The sequence below is a fragment of the Lissotriton helveticus genome, chromosome 11 (assembly GCF_964261635.1).
Source record: "Lissotriton helveticus chromosome 11, aLisHel1.1, whole genome shotgun sequence".
NCBI lineage: Eukaryota > Metazoa > Chordata > Amphibia > Caudata > Salamandridae > Lissotriton > Lissotriton helveticus.
The window spans coordinates 1,123,389,779-1,123,404,772 of NC_136072.1; the positions used below are offsets into that span (position 1 = coordinate 1,123,389,779).

The window sequence follows — 14,994 nt, forward strand, 5'->3', positions numbered from 1 at the left end:
TCAGCCTCAGGGAGATGAGACTTGGCAATGTCCAAAGAGCGGATTGTATTCTAAGTAAGGAACCAAGTGTAACTTAATTTTATCTTTACCAAATGAAATGGGACCAAATAAACATCAAAAGATATCCTAATTTGAATGGTAAAAGCCTGATTCTTGGAATCAATTGTTAGTCAATTGTGAAAGGTGCGTCTTATTTCTCTTTCTCTTTCTCTTTGCCCTAAAAATTGGTAGAAATATAAGCATTTTGATTTTGGTTAAATTTAGGAAACATTCACCAATATTGTTTCAGAACAACACCAACTATAAAGTTGCAGGCCACATGAACCAGATATGACATACTGAGTTTAGGATGGTATGTTAGTAAAAAAAGTAAACAAGTAATTAAAAGGATGTAGTCTATCATAATGTTTACAATTGTTGCCTTTGGAAATAGATAGGAAGTAAATGCAAGTTACAGTAAAACTTTCAGTATTGTAAACACTTATACTAAATGCATAAATATTTCACGCCACAACAAATGACAATGTCAATTGGAGGTGGTCTAGTTGAACATATACATATCTCCAGCGAGGGACTCCTATAAAAGTTATACAGCACAGTCAGAGACTAAGATTTCCTGCTAGTGACTTTGAGAAAGGGCTAATCATGTTAACAGCTTGCCAGGCACCAGATATACAATACACACTTTCAATGTAAATGATGTCCTTTAAAATGTGTTTTACATCTCAGCTCAATAAAAACAGTATGTAGGAAATACTTGATCATAATGCCCTTGAAATATGTATTAGATGAAATTATTTGGACTCCTTTATAATCCTAGACAATTAATTATGCTATTCCTACAACTGTCATTATTTGACAATCTCCCATAAGTGTCCAACCCAGCAAGACCACCACTACTAGACATGGGCTTTTAGGAATAATGAAACTCAGCAGACGTCTTGGATTCCAGTTTACAAAGAGACTCTCAAGCTCATCATTACTTCTGCTGAACCAAAAGGCAGTATATTGAGCTGATTGGTTCTTCACTGTCCTACTGCCAAACCCATATTAAATATGGTCCTAGAAGATCAGAGAAGCAAATAATAATATTTGAGAATCTAAACACAATCTATAATTTGGGAGCTATGATTTCTTGATATTGCTAACATATCATTGATGTTCAGCAAGGTAAGTCAAAATATTGAGGGCTCATGTACACCTCATTGCCTTCTTAAAGTCAGCATACCGTCAGAACATGTATATTCCAATCCTACACCCAATGAAGGTGAACGAAAATGTCCCATAATATTGTGATAACAAATGTTATTCATTCCATTCATGGACATTTTTGAAGAACATGACACTGATAAGCATATTGCTACCTGACAGTTGACCCAACTGATGCACCACTTTGTGGGTTCTGGACTTTCTTCAATGATAGAGTCATGTGTCGCTCAATAATCAGTCAAAAAGCATACCCTATAAAATTGCATTGATGCATTGCCTGCTGATTTCCTGCTCTGTTACATCATGTGGAGACAGTTTTTGTATAGCAATACATCACAGTGGTGGATCTTCGGTGGAGGCACCCAAATGCACGTCCTTTGTAAGTAGCATCTTTAATCCTCTACATTACTTTTGAAGGATATATTTTTTAAACCTTTTGGAGTTTTGATTTATTTGTCCCTAAATCCATTTGTAATTCTTTATCTGATGGACATTAACTTATCGTACATGTGTACATCGGTCTGCTTTTGAAACAAATAAATGGACAATACAGTCATGTACTAAATTACCATATATTTCCATTATTTTATCTTTTGCCACCTGTACTTAATTTTTTGTGTTGCTTTGTTTTAGACGACAGAAAAAATAAGCTAGATAACAGTCTAAAATGAGATTTACTTTCAAAATTTTCCTCTCTCATAATGGACTGTTCATCGTATACATTGTCAGGATGTTCGATCTACATCGCACAGTTGGACAACTTTTTACTGTTTGACTGTGGTAAGAGTGTATAACACCATACCCATGTAAATTACATTCATCTTAAAAGTGTTCCTTCCAAAAACATATTATTTCAGATTTTAGTATCACTCTGGGAAATGTGTGGAATTCAGGCCTTGCAAACAATAGCAGGATTCTGAAGAAAGAAAACGTTCTTATTTTAAGCAGGCGAAATTCAGCAATGGTTTATGGCTTTGGAAATCTGTTAGATGATTTGACATTTAATTAAGGAATACAATACAATGCAATTCCTCAAGATATTTGTGGATTATTGGGTCCATCTATCACAAATAATGTGTGTTAGTATTGCAAATCACTGTGTACTTTAAACAGCTTTCCAAAATGACATTATGCAGAGCTCTTAAGAGCTGTCTAGAACGTCTCAAAGATGCAGATACCTGAATGAAATGTCAAGGGTTCTACAGAAACAGAGGTATTTTATGTGAGGAGATGATGACAATTTCAGAAGATGTAGCTTGATCTGCCTATCAAACACGTTTACATTTATTGAGAATAACTCTTCTCATGCATACATGTACCTGCTGTGCTGTATTATTAGACAATCGTGGCAATGGAGCTGTAGCAGTCCTGCATCTAGCCATAACTGCTTCATATACTTCTTACATTTCCCATTTGAGCCTGCTTTTCTGTATCACCAGGTGAAGGAGTGCCATCCATCCTTTGTTTTGCTGCAGCTGCTATTGCAGATAATATTGAGAGTGTTTCTCTATATCTATAACAATTCATCAACAGGTGATGAATTAAATCTAAAAACCAATGTACTGTATCAACTGCCCTTTAAATTGCTGGTTTGTGTACAGCACTGTGGCACTGTGGGTATGTCTTTGGTGGAGGAACCCAGCTGAACGTCCTAAGTAAGTAACATAACCAGCACTGTGCAATATTTTTAAGAGCTACTTCATTCTAACACAAATTGTCCACTACATGTTTCTATATTCATTGTACAAACGTAAAAAGATCTTGTTTAGGAAGGTAGCAATTAATATTCTTGTACAATATATACATATTTGCACGTTGTCACAAATTACATATATGTTTTTCTATTTACAATCTGTAAAGATAATCTGATTCTTTAAGGTGGAAAGAAAGGTTAGCCTATACATTGGAATCGATATTTTCAATCATGTTACCTAGATATACCTTCAAAATTAATGTATAAACAGCACATTCTAAGAATGTATTTTATTGCTTAAATATGTTGGGGGAAATGTGATTTTCTTGTGGGTTTGTGAGAGAGTATACTCTTAGTATTCATTTTAAAAAGAGTTTCTTAAATTTAGAATATTCTGTGTACCATCAGTCTAATTTAACTGTTATCTACAAAAATCAACCTGGTACGGAAAGCCTCATATCTGATTGTTTTCACTCTACATGAAGGTACTAAATTAACAAATATGTTATTCAATATTTTTCTCATTGAAGTCAGAAATTCGACTACCAGTCTCAAGTTTAACTAAAATTAATCACATTTGACTGTGTGGCGATTGCCCTAAGTCTAGAAATCATTTTTTGTCATCCCTATGTTATATAAACCCTTAGGAAATATTACACCATCCTCTAGAAAGAACACTGTTCTTAGGAAGAACCAGAGTAGGTAAGAAAACAGCTTAAAGTAATGGAAGCCAAAAGATTATGTTTGGAGCTCTGTATTTTAAAGACATTGAGATGCATAAAGCCATCAATCTTTAAACCAGCTACAAATGCTAAACTGCACTGGCTGGGTTTGTGCACAGTCTTGTGGCACTGTGTGTTTATCTTCGGCGGAGGAACCCAGATGAACGTCCTAAGTAAGTGGCACAATATCAACTACTTCCTTAGGAAGCGGATATTTTATAAAATTGTATTGGTTACTTTATTGTTCTTTTATCATCTTCTAGTGTTACGATATCAACAACAGATTTTGCATCTAATTATATGTTGTCTACTGAAATTATGGGGTAATACAGCATCCTGTATTACTAATGCAATGGTGTTCCATAATAGCGATTTGTGAAAAAAATGTATAGTTATGAAATTCTTCTCTGGGAATATTACATAACATGTGGAATCAGTGTTTTTCACAGTAATGACTTCATGTTTTATCTTTTTATAAGAAATTCGAATAATTCTTTTCCATTGCAAAATGTAAATGATAAAAAATTACGTGAGGTGAGGGTTTTTACCTTCAGCTCATATTGCTAATCTAGGCTGATTTTCTTTTTTCTGTACAGATCCTGATTATTGGCAGACCATAGTGCAATGTCAATAAGACTAATGCACCTGCTTTTTGTGGCTACGGCTATTCAACCATATTTTAAAAAAAACATATCTTTTCATAATTGTTAATTTGTTTCCTCCATTCATTACCTTCTAAGACTGCATTGCTTTTAATATTCTAAAACATATTTTACTTTATTCATGACATGCATTTTCGTTCTTTGACAGCATCTATCTTGAGTTTGTCCAGTTAATAAAGTTAATTTTTCCATGAAAATACAAAAGAAAAATCAGTTTAACTCAGGATATTTAATGTATAAGCCGCTGTTTAATTGGTTATTCAGTAAACCAAATAAACTATCCAAACAACTAGGATTTGATTTAAAACCCTAGCGAGTTATTCCTATATATATAATTTATAATCCAAAAGAAAGAGCTTACATTTGACTGTGGTTTGTACGTATCAAATATTTTAAAAGTTGAAAGATATCTGATAACATTAGAAAGTACAGATAATATATTATTTTTTAAGATTAAGCAATATATCACTTCATTGATTTCAAAGTTCTCCCTATGAGAGTTCAGCTCTAAAAGTTTTAAAGTATTTATTGACTCCACTTTTCATCTTCTAGGGCTGATGAAATATATGAAACTGACTAGCAAATCCTATATTGGCAAGATTCAAGCATGTAATGATAGAGAACAAACCCTTTTCCATGGTTTTCAATACTGTTACAAATTGCACTTTATTCATATAAAATGAGAGGTGATTCCTCATTTGTGCTACGAGATGAGGTTATCCTCAGCAGATTGCTCAGGTGTTATGTAAGTTAGCTCCTATTAACTTATTAAATCTGTCATTTATTTTGGTACCAATCTTAGGGGTCGATTACGATGGCGGTGAATCCGCATCCTCGGGGCCGGTGGAAGCCACCGCCGGCCCGGAGGATGCGTATTCACCGCCGCGACATAGAAAACACCCACCGCCAGATTATGATGGCGGTGGGATCAGCGGCAGACATCAGGTCCGTCCGCTCCTGATCTGCGGGGTGTGGACCACAATATGGTGGTGGTGTCTGCAAGACACCGCCAGCCACATTAGGATGGGTGCGGAAACATGCTTTTCCGTGGCGGCTTTTCCGCTGTGGAAAAGCATGTGGACCTTTGCTTCTGGGTGGCCCTTGCGGGCCCCCAGGGTGTTGGGGGGTGGGGGGTGCACATGGGGTGTACCTATGGTACTCCCCTGTAGTTGCATGCACAATGCCTGCCGCTTTGTGCATGCAAATGCACAGCATGCACTTTTAACTGTGCGGCGGGTGCTGCTTAAAGCAGCACCCGCCGCAATGTTAAATATACGGGATGTGACCGCCAGGGTGGTGGTCACATCCTAATTGCAAAGGAGGGAACGCCGCTGCCCCTGCGGACGGTCCCTCCACCTTGGTGGTGGCGGACGGACGCAGGTCCGTCCGCCATCGTAATCGACCCCTCAATGTTATTATTCTGTAATAGCGATAGGTTTGCTTTCAGCAGATCAGTTTACAAATAAAAGTGTGTTAGTAAACTTTTGACAGTACATATACCAAAGTTCAAACTCTTTTTGATGTTCTATGGTTCTGTGCTTGGACAATATACCATATACCAGTCTTTTTGTGCCATGACCTTGTGTTAAATATTATCTTCTAAGCAGCTTTAATAATATTTCTTAGTAGACCAGAAGTTGTTAAGCTCCTTAATTGTATTTAAGGTTCTCTGGAAGAGATTGCTCTCACTGTAATTTAGCACTTCAGTAATCCTTTTATTTCCCAAAAAAGGAAACACAGTTGTATTTCTAAACAGGATTGCCTCTAAAAATTGCATCAAAATGATATGTTTTAGAAAAACAACTGGAATTATGGAAATAAATAAGTGTTGGTAATGGAGACTAACTTTCCTATACTATTTTTATAGTACAGCTAAACCTGTATTACAATTGGACTACATTGTAAAGCAATAATCTAAAACGACTGCTGAAGTTAAGTTTTCTCCTCAGATAACTCTTTTCTCAAAAACTATGTTTTCCGAGCTTTATTACATATGCCTGAATATGTCACTTTATCGTTTGGTTTAAAAGGCATTTAGTAGAAGTTGCAAACAATGTTTCCTGTGCAATTGCATTTAACAAAGGATGATTGACCAAAAAATAACAAAATAATTTTTTTATACTTATCCTAGTTTCTCATACTTTTCCTAATTTTCTTGCAGCCGGTGAAACAAGGGCTCCTAGTCTGAGCATCTTCCCTCCCTCTCAAGAGGAGGTAGAGAAAAACAAGGCCACTGTGGTGTGTCTTCTCCAAGACTTCTATCCGGCCTCTCTGGATGTGACCTGGAAAGTCGATGGTCAAATATTTACCAATGGAGTTGAGAAAAGCAGAGCTACCAAACAGAGTGAAAATAACCTGTTCATGGCCAGCAGTTATCTGTCTCTTCCCCCCATGGACTGGAGTGCAGAAAAGACTGTCACCTGTCAGGTCACCCACCAGGGAAAGACCATTGAGAAATCTGTCAAGAAATCAGAATGTGTTTAATATTCAACACTCGCTTTTTCCCTGTGGAACATTGAAATCATCTCCTTCTTAGGGTTTGAAGAGATATAGTTTTAACACCCATCATTTTACAGTAAATAAACGGAGGCTTCCCTGAGAAGAAGTACATTAAATGCTGGTATCAATGTGAGTGATTACATAATAGTCTCTCAAGTTACTTTTGTTCCTCAATCTTATTTAACATTTAACCTGTAATGTCTCCTTTTCATAACGTAATTCAATCATTTAAACCTTAATGAACCACCAATGGGAAACAGCTGAGCTATTCTGTGGCTCCTTCATTTTCTTTTGTATTATCAATAAAATTTGTGTTTTTCATCACACAATATTTTGAAAATCTATTTCTTTGTATTTTGTTGCTCATTTCCTGAATATGCATTAATCAGTTTTTTTCTTTGTATACATGGCACGATGAAAAACACAGTCAGCCTCAGGGAGATGAGACTTGGCAATGTCCAAAGAGCGGATTGTATTCTAAGTAAGGAACCAAGTGTAACTTAATTTTATCTTTACCAAATGAAATGGGAACAAATAAACATCAAAAGAATATCCTAATTTGAATGGTCAAAGCCTGATTCTTGGAATCAATTGTTAGTCAATTGTGAAAGGTGCGTCTTATTTCTCTTTCTCTTTGCCCTAAAAATTGGTGGAAATATAAGCATTTTGATTTTGGTTAAATTTAGGAAACATTCACCAATATTGTTTCAGAACAACACCAACTATAAAGTTGCAGGCCACATGAACCAGATATGACATACTGAGTTTAGGATGGTATGTTAGTAAGAAACGTAAACAAGTAATTAAAAGGATGTAGTCTATCATAATTTTTACAATTGTTGCCTTTGGGAATAGATAGGAAGTAAATGCAAGTTACAGTAAAACTTTCAGTATTGTAAACACTTATACTAAATGCATAAATATTTCACGCCACAACAAATGACAATGTCAATTGGAGGTGGTCTAGTTGAACATATACATATCTCCAGCGAGGGACTCCTATAAAAGTTATACAGCACAGTCAGAGACTAAGATTTCCTGCTAGTGACTTTGAGAAAGGGCTAATCATGTTAACAGCTTGCCAGGCACCAGATATACAATACACACTTTCAATGTAAATGATGTCCTTTAAAATGTGTTTTACATCTCAGCTCAATAAAAACAGTATGTAGGAAATACTTGATCATAATGCCCTTGAAATATGTATTAGATGAAATTATTTGGACTCCTTTATAATCCTAGACAATTAATTATGCTATTCCTACAACTGTCATTATTTGACAATCTCCCATAAGTGTCCAACCCAGCAAGACCACCACTACTAGACATGGGCTTTTAGGAATAATGAAACTCAGCAGACTTCTTGGATTCCAGTTTACAAAGAGACTCTCAAGCTCATCATTACTTCTGCTGAACCAAAAAGCAGTATATTGAGCTGATTGGTTCTTCACTGTCCTACTGCCAAACCCATATTAAATACGGTCCTAGAAGATCAGAGAAGCAAATAATAATATTTGAGAATCTAAACACAATCTATAATTTGGGAGCTATGATTTCTTGATATTGCTAACATATCATTGATGTTCAGCAAGGTAAGTCAAAATATTGAGGGCTCATGTACACCTCATTGCCTTCTTAAAGTCAGCATACCGTCAGAACATGTATATTCCAATCCTACACCCAATGAAGGTGAACGAAAATGTCCCATAATATTGTGATAACAAATGTTATTCATTCCATTCATGGACATTTTTGAAGAACATGACACTGATAAGCATATTGCTACCTGACAGTTGACCCAACTGATGCACCACTTTGTGGGTTCTGGACTTTCTTCAATGATAGAGTCATGTGTCGCTCAATAATCAGTCAAAAAGCATACCCTATAAAATTGCATTGATGCATTGCCTGCTGATTTCCTGCTCTGTTACATCATGTGGAGACAGTTTTTGTATAGCAATACATCACAGTGGTGGATCTTCGGTGGAGGCACCCAAATGAACGTCCTTTGTAAGTAGCATCTTTAATCCTCTACATTACTTTTGAAGGATATATTTTTTAAACCTTTTGGAGTTTTGATTTATTTGTCCCTAAATCCATTTGTAATTCTTTATCTGATGGACATTAACTTATCGTACATGTGTACATCGGTCTGCTTTTGAAACAAATAAATGGACAATACAGTCATGTACTAAATTACCATATATTTCCATTATTTTATCTTTTGCCACCTGTACTTAATTTTTTGTGTTGCTTTGTTTTAGACGACAGAAAAAATAAGCTAGATAACAGTCTAAAATGAGATTTACTTTCAAAATGTTCCTCTCTCATAATGGACTGTTCATCGTATACATTGTCAGGATGTTCGATCTACATCGCACAGTTGGACAACTTTTTACTGTTTGACTGTGGTAAGAGTGTATAACACCATACCCATGTAAATTACATTCATCTTAAAAGTGTTCCTTCCAAAAACATATTATTTCAGATTTTAGTAACACTCTGGGAAATGTGTGGAATTCAGGCCTTGCAAACAATAGCAGGATTCTGAAGAAAGAAAACGTTCTTATTGTAAGCAGGAGAAATTCATCAATGGTTTATGGCTTTGGAAATCTGTTAGATGATTTGACATTTAATTAAGGAATACAATACAATGCAATTCCTCAAGATATTTGTGGATTATTGGGTCCATCTGTCACAAATAATGTGTGTTAGTATTGCAAATCACTGTGTACTTTAAACAGCTTTCCAAAATGACATTATGCAGAGCTCTTAAGAGCTGTCTAGAACGTCTCAAAGATGCAGATACCTGAATGAAATGTCAAGGGTTCTACAGTAACAGAGGTATTTTATGTGAGGAGATGATGACAATTTCAGAAGATGTAGCTTGATCTGCCTATCAAACACGTTTACATTTATTGAGAATAACTCTTCTCATGCATACATGTACCTGCTGTGCTGTATTATTAGACAATCGTGGCAATGGAGCTGTAGCAGTCCTGCATCTAGCCATAACTGCTTCATATACTTCTTACATTTCCCATTTGAGCCTACTTTTCTGTATCACCAGGTGAAGGAGTGCCATCCATCCTTTGTTTTGCTGCAGCTGCTATTGCAGATAATATTGAGAGTGTTTCTCTGTATCTATAACAATTCATCAACAGGTGATGAATTAAATCTAAAAACCAATGTACTGTATCAACTGCCCTTTAAATTGCTGGTTTGTGTACAGCACTGTGGCACTGTGGGTATGTCTTTGGTGGAGGAACCCAGCTGAACGTCCTAAGTAAGTAACATAACCAGCACTGTGCAATATTTTTAAGAGCTACTTCATTCTAACACAAATTGTCCACTACATGTTTCTATATTCATTGTACAAACGTAAAAAGATCTTGTTTAGGAAGGTAGCAATTAATATTCTTGTACAATATATACATATTTGCACGTTGTCACAAATTACATATATGTTTTTCTATTTACAATCTGTAAAGATAATCTGATTCTTTAAGGTGGAAAGAAAGGTTAGCCTATACATTGGAATCGATATTTTCAATCATGTTACCTAGATATACCTTCAAAATTAATGTATAAACAGCACATTCTAAGAATGTATTTTATTGCTTAAATATGTTGGGGGAAATGTGATTTTCTTGTGGGTTTGTGAGAGAGTATACTCTTAGTATTCATTTTAAAAAGAGTTTCTTAAATTTAGAATATTCTGTGCACCATCAGTCTAATTTAACTGTTATCTACAAAAATCAACCTGGTACGGAAAGCCTCATATCTGATTGATTTCACTCTACATGAAGGTACTAAATTAACAAATATGTTATTCAATATTTTTCTCATTGAATTCAGAAATTCGACTACCAGTCTCAAGTTTAACTAAAATTAATCACATTTGACTGTGTGGCGATTGCCCTAAGTCTAGAAATCATTTTTTGTCATCCCTATGTTATATAAACCCTTAGGAAATATTACACCGTCCTCTAGAAAGAACACTGTTCTTAGGAAGAACCAGAGTAGGTAAGAAAACAGCTTAAAGTAATGGAAGCCAAAAGATTATGTTTGGAGCTCTGTATTTTAAAGACATTGAGATGCATAAAGCCATCAATCTTTAAACCAGCTACAAATGCTAAACTGCACTGGCTGGGTTTGTGCACAGTCTTGTGGCACTGTGTGTTTATCTTCGGCGGAGGAACCCAGATGAACGTCCTAAGTAAGTGGCACAATATCAACTACTTCCTTAGGAAGCGGATATTTTATAAAATTGTATTGGTTACTTTATTGTTCTTTTATCATCTTCTAGTGTTACGATATCAACAACAGATTTTGCATCTAATTATATGTTGTCTACTGAAATTATGGGGTAATACAGCATCCTGTATTACTAATGCAATGGTGTTCCATAATAGCGATTTGTGAAAAAAATGTATAGTTATGAAATTCTTTTCTGGGAATATTACATAACATGTGGAATCAGTGTTTTTCACAGTAATGACTTCATGTTTTATCTTTTTATAAGAAATTCGAATAATTCTTTTCCATTGCAAAATGTAAATGATTAAAAATTACGTGAGGTGAGGGTTTTTACCTTCAGCTCATATTGCTAATCTAGGCTGATTTTCTTTTTTCTGTACAGATCCTGATTATTGGCAGACCATAGTGCAATGTCAATAAGACTAATGCACCTGCTTTTTGTGGCTACAGCTATTCAACCATATTTCAAAAAAACATATCTTTTCATAATTGTTAATTTGTTTCCTCCATTCAGTACCTTCTAAGACTGCATTGCTTTTAATATTCTAAAACATATTTTACTTTATTCATGACATGCATTTTCGTTCTTTGACAGCATCTATCTTGAGTTTGTCCAGTAAATAAAGTTAATTTTTCCATGAAAATACAAAAGAAAAATCAGTTTAACTCAGGATATTTAATGTATAAGCTGCTGTTTAATTGGTTATTCAGTAAACCAAATAAACTATCCAAACAACTAGGATTTGATTTAAAACCCTAGCGAGTTATTCCTATATATATAATTTATAATCCAAAAGAAAGAGCTTACATTTGACTGTGGTTTGTACGTATCAAATATTTTAAAAGTTGAAAGATATCTGATAACATTAGAAAGTACAGATAATATATTATTTTTTAAGATTAAGCAATATATCACTTCATTGATTTCAAAGTTCTCCCTATGAGAGTTCAGCTCTAAAAGTTTTAAAGTATTTATTGACTCCACTTTTCATCTTCTAAGGCTGATGAAATATATGAAACTGACTAGCAAATCCTATATTGGCAAGATTCAAGCATGTAATGATAGAGAACAAACCCTTTTCCATGGTTTTCAATACTGTTACAAATTGCACTTTATTCATATAAAATGAGAGGTGATTCCTCATTTGTGCTACGAGATGAGGTTATCCTCAGGAGATTGCTCAGGTGTTAAGTCAGTTAGCTCCTATTAACTTATTAAATCTGTCATTTATTTTGGTACCAATCTTAGGGGTCGATTACGATGGCGGTGAATCCGCATCCTCGGGGCCGGTGGAAGCCACCGCCGGCCCGGAGGATGCGTATTCACCGCCGCGGCATAGAAAACACCCACCGCCAGATTATGATGGCGGTGGGATCAGCGGCGGACATCAGGTCCATCCGCCCCTGATCTGCGGGGTGTGGACCACAATATGGTGGTGGTGTCTGCAAGACACCGCCAGCCACATTAGGATGGGTGCGGAAACATGCTTTTCCGTGGCGGCTTTTCCGCTGTGGAAAAGCATGTGGACCTTTGCTTCTGGGGGGCCCTTGCGGGCCCCCAGGGTGTTGGGGGGTGGGGGTGCACATGGGGTGTACCTATGGTACTCCCCTGTAGTTGCATGCACAATGCCTGCCGCTTTGTGCATGCAAATGCACAGCATGCACTTTTAACTTTGCGGCGGGTGCTGCTTAAAGCAGCACCCGCCGCAATGTTAAATATACGGGATGTGACCGCCAGGGTGGTGGTCACATCCTAATTGCAAAGGAGGGAACGCCGCTGCCCCTGCGGACGGTCCCTCCACCTTGGTGGTGGCGGACGGACGCAGGTCCGTCCGCCATCGTAATCGACCCCTCAATGTTATTATTCTGTAATAGCGATAGGTTTGCTTTCAGCAGATCAGTTTACAAATAAAAGTGTGTTAGTAAACTTTTGACAGTACATATACCAAAGTTCAAACTCTTTTTGATGTTCTATGGTTCTGTGCTTGGACAATATACCATATATCAGTCTTTTTGTGCCATGACCTTGTGTTAAATATTATCTTCTAAGCAGCTTTAATAATATTTCTTAGTAGACCAGAAGTTGTTAAGCTCCTTAATTGTATTTAAGGTTCTCTGGAAGAGATTGCTCTCACTGTAATTTAGCACTTCAGTAATCCTTTTATTTCCCAAAAAAGGAAACACAGTTGTATTTCTAAACAGGATTGCCTCTAAAAATTGCATCAAAATGATATGTTTTAGAAAAACAACTGGAATTATGGAAATAAATAAGTGTTGGTGCTGGAGACTAACTTTCCTATACTATTTTTATAGTACAGCTAAACCTGTATTACAATTGGACTACATTGTAAAGCAATAATCTAAAACGACTGCTGAAGTTAAGTTTTCTCCTCAGATAACTCTTTTCTCAAAAACTATGTTTTCCGAGCTTTATCACATATGCCTGAATATGTCACTTTATCGTTTGGTTTAAAAGGCATTTAGTAGAAGTTGCAAACAATGTTTCCTGTGCAATTGCATTTAACAAAGGATGATTGACCAAAAAATAACAAAATAATTGTTTTATACTTATCCTAGTTTCTCATACTTTTCCTAATTTTCTTGCAGCCGGTGAAACAAGGGCTCCTAGTCTGAGCATCTTCCCTCCCTCTCAAGAGGAGGTAGAGAAAAACAAGGCCACTGTGGTTTGTCTTCTCCAAGACTTCTATCCGGCCTCTCTGGATGTGACCTGGAAAGTCGATGGTCAAATATTTACCAATGGAGTTGAGAAAAGCAGAGCTACCAAACAGAGTGAAAATAACCTGTTCATGGCCAGCAGTTATCTGTCTCTTCCCCCCATGGACTGGAGTGCAGAAAAGACTGTCACCTGTCAGGTCACCCACCAGGGAAAGACCATTGAGAAATCTGTCAAGAAATCAGAATGTGTTTAATATTCAACACTCGCTTTTTCCCTGTGGAACATTGAAATCATCTCCTTCTTAGGGTTTGAAGAGATATAGTTTTAACACCTATCATTTTACAGTAAATAAACGGAGGCTTCCCTGAGAAGAAGTACATTAAATGCTGGTATCAATGTGAGTGATTACATAATAGTCTCTCAAGTTACTTTTGTTCCTCAATCTTATTTAACATTTAACCTGTAATGTCTCCTTTTCATAACGTAATTCAATCATTTAAACCTTAATGAACCACCAATGGGAAACAGCTGAGCTATTCTGTGGCTCCTTCATTTTCTTTTGTATTATCAATAAAATTTGTGTTTTTCATCACACAATATTTTGAAAATCTATTTCTTTGTATTTTGTTGCTCATTTCCTGAATATGCATTAATCAGTTTTTTTCTTTGTATACATGGCACGATGAAAAATACAGTCAGCCTCAGGGAGATGAGACTTGGCAATGTCCAAAGAGCGGATTGTATTCTAAGTAAGGAACCAAGTGTAACTTAATTTTATCTTTACCAAATGAAATGGGAACAAATAAACATCAAAAGAATATCCTAATTTGAATGGTCAAAGCCTGATTCTTGGAATCAATTGTTAGTCAATTGTGAAAGGTGCGTCTTATTTCTCTTTCTCTTTCTCTTTGCCCTAAAAATTGGTGGAAATATAAGCATTTTGATTTTGGTTAAATTTAGGAAACATTCACCAATATTGTTTCAGAACAACACCAACTATAAAGTTGCAGGCCACATGAACCAGATATGACATACTGAGTTTAGGATGGTATGTTAGTAAGAAAAGTAAACAAGTAATTAAAAGGATGTAGTCTATCATAATTTTTACAATTGTTGCCTTTGGGAATAGATAGGAAGTAAATGCAAGTTACAGTAAAACTTTCAGTATTGTAAACACTTATACTAAATGCATAAATATTTCACGCCACAACAAATGACAATGTCAATTGGAGGTGGTCTAGTTGAACATATACATATCTCCAGCGAGGGACT

At 35.9% G+C, this 14,994-nt stretch overlaps 2 long non-coding RNA genes across 2 annotated transcripts; both read left to right on the forward strand.

Moving 5' to 3' along the window:
- The first annotated feature begins 2,815 nt into the window (after positions 1–2,815).
- LOC144792688 (uncharacterized) lies at positions 2,816–7,111 on the forward strand. The gene is made up of 2 exons (XR_013602600.1): positions 2,816–2,864; positions 6,448–7,111. It is a non-coding gene; the product is annotated as an uncharacterized LOC144792688 (long non-coding RNA).
- A 498-nt stretch (positions 7,112–7,609) lies between these two features.
- On the forward strand, positions 7,610–14,334 carry LOC144792689 (uncharacterized). Its single transcript, XR_013602601.1, has 2 exons — positions 7,610–8,795; positions 13,653–14,334. It is a non-coding gene; the product is annotated as an uncharacterized LOC144792689 (long non-coding RNA).
- Positions 14,335–14,994: the final 660 nt, after the last annotated feature.